General features: G+C 53.2%; 1 non-coding gene and 2 pseudogenes across 1 annotated transcript; all 3 read right to left on the bottom strand.

Annotated features, from left to right (window-relative positions):
* LOC143486616 (U2 spliceosomal RNA) overlaps window positions 1-139 on the bottom strand; it is a 214-nt pseudogene extending 75 nt beyond the window's left edge.
* Window positions 140-1,760: 1,621 nt separating this feature from the next.
* Window positions 1,761-1,993, bottom strand: LOC143486627 (U2 spliceosomal RNA; annotated as a pseudogene).
* Window positions 1,994-2,160: 167 nt separating this feature from the next.
* Window positions 2,161-2,279, bottom strand: LOC143486669 (U5 spliceosomal RNA). The gene has a single exon (XR_013123602.1). It is a non-coding gene; the product is annotated as a U5 spliceosomal RNA (small nuclear RNA).
* Between the last annotated feature and the right edge of the window lie 221 nt (window positions 2,280-2,500).

The following is a 2,500-nucleotide window of genomic DNA, read 5'->3' as shown; positions in this document are numbered from 1 at the left end:
CCTCCCTGTTCTAAAAATCCATTTAATATGAAGTCCTCATATAGAGGACGTATCAGATATTAAACTGATAAGAACAGATTTTTTTTTTTTTTTTTTTTTTTTTTTATTCAAATCCGTCATCATTTATACATTAAAACATCATCCAACATTTAAAATCACAAATTTTCCATAAAAAAACATCAAAACATCAAATACATAAACAAGCAAAACACACTTCTGGCATGGCTAAAAATTACACATTATGCAGATTAAAACTTGCTGTACATAAAATCTTCCAACTCCGGGGGAATAATTCCCCTATCTATCTCTAAAATCATAGAAGGCGTGATCTTGGGGCAAGAGCCAGGAGAAATAAGAGTCCGAGTAAAACTCTGATGGATAAGAATCTGGACGTCCGCATTTGTCCTCCTGCTCTAAAATATGTCTCATGAGCTCCACACTTTCACAGTCACCCTTCTTGGGAGTGGAACTAATAAAAGGCAACTGGGCCGCCGCTGGGGGGTTGGCCCTCCTCTCCTTGGTGGCTCTCTTCTCTTCTTCAGGAGGGGTCTGCCTGATCCTTACCCTTTTACAGGTGGTGCCAGGGGGAATCTTCTTGGGCTGCCCGGCTGGTCTGGACCCGTGTCTCTGGGGGGGGGGAGCACACAACAGATGTGAGTTGCTGGGTCTTACCTCCCCCCCACCCCGCTGTTCCTCTTCGCCCGGGACTGCAGTCGTGGCTTCCCGGCTGGTCCTCGTCGTCTTCACCCTCGCCTCTGGTCCAGCCGGGGGGCCCCCGGATGGTGCCGCAGCGACCTCCTTCTCCCTGCCTCCAGCCGCCACCACCGCTGCATATGACGAGGCCGCTCCTTGGGGGCAGGCACGCTCTATGTGGTCCTCGCTGTGGCACTTCCTACATCTCCGTAGAGCCTTGCAGTCCCGGGCCATGTGTCCTGGGCCCAGACAGTTGTAGCACTCCAAAGCCGGGCAGTCCTCCACAGTATGTCCATGTCCCCGGCACCCCCTGCAGTAGGGAGGCTGACCCCTGTAAAACAAGTAGCCACGATTATTTCCTAAGGAGAGGAGGGCTGGAGGGTGTACCATCCCCCCTTTACCATCATTTTTAAAAGTCACTAAAAACTGGCGGCGCCCGTTCCAGACGCCCAGCTCATCCCGCACAAACTTCTCTCCCGGGTGGACCTCTCCAAGGACTCAAGGAACCTGCGAATCTGCTCCGTGGGAACATAAGGGTTAAACATGTGGGTGGTGACCAAAAACTGGCCTCCACCCCACAGAGGTTCTACCTTAAAATACTTTCCCACAGGATGTTTAATGAGCTCACCACACCGCTCCAGGACCCGATGGTACACCTCTGGAGAGGAGAGAGTCACGTCGAAAAAGGCCTGGGGACCGTTGCGCTGAGCGCAGACAAGCTCATCCAGCTTGATCCCCAGGGCCTTGACCAACACCTCCTGGATGAAGGGGACCCTCTGCATGAAGAAGGACCCCTCCGCAGGAGGCTGCCAGCGGAACCTAGCAGTATGAGGAGGACCTCCACCACCAGGCCCCGCCGGAAGGTCACCCCAAGGCCCCGAGGTCGCCGTCTGAGCCCCGCCACCCAACGCCGGTCCCTCAGGCACAGCTGCCGCCATCCGACCCCCTCCTCCACCAGTAGGGCCCGGAGCAGAGGGGATCCGCAGGTCCTCAGAGGCTCCAATGGGCTGCAGTTCTTCAAGATCCACCCGGGCTTCTTCCAAGGCAGCGGGATGAGCCAGGCCTAAAAACAGAGAGGAGAACCTGGGCAGTTCACAAGCTTTGGGCTGGCGGACAAGCCACCAAGCCCGGTGCTCAATTTGTTCCACCCAGGCCTCCTCCTGTTAAAAACACAAAAAGACAGCAAGTTAAAATCACAATAAAATCTGCATAAAAAGCTGTAGTAAAATGTTAAAATTAGAATAGAAATCTAAAATCAACCATACTACACTTGATCTTAGCCAAAAGGCCGAGAAGCGATAACCTGAAATGGGCGCTGGCCTGGGCGCCGGCCTCGCCGGCACAGGCCTCCCCTCCGCGGAGACAGCGCCCTTCCTTCCTTCCTTCCAGCCGTACGTACGCTCACCCTTCCCTTCGTGCCACGCCCACCCCTACGTTTATACACATTCTCATTGTACAGATTGTTGCGGCCCTGCCCGGAGGCAGAGCGCTCCAAAAAATCAATTTGACTCTTTGACGTTCCCCTCCACGGAAATCTTTAGTAAAAGGCGAAAGATTTGTGCGTGAATGAAGAGAAACCCGAGCTATAGCCATGTAGGCTCAGGCGTCCCGCTACGCCAACCTAAAGCCTAGCTCGTTTGTTCGCGGGTAACAAGGGAGGAGCCTGCGGGGCTGTGGCTTGTTGGCAACATCAGGCAGGCAGGCAGGGCTGGCAGGCTATAATGGAGAGAGAGAGAGAGAGAGAGAGAGAGAGAGAGAGAGAGAGAGAGAGGGGGAAAAAACAGTAACAATCTCAAAAAAAAAAAAA

The sequence above is a fragment of the Brachyhypopomus gauderio genome, unplaced genomic scaffold, assembly GCF_052324685.1.
Source record: "Brachyhypopomus gauderio isolate BG-103 unplaced genomic scaffold, BGAUD_0.2 sc44, whole genome shotgun sequence".
NCBI classification, from domain to species: domain Eukaryota; kingdom Metazoa; phylum Chordata; class Actinopteri; order Gymnotiformes; family Hypopomidae; genus Brachyhypopomus; species Brachyhypopomus gauderio.
This window is presented reverse-complemented; position numbering and strand designations above follow the sequence as displayed.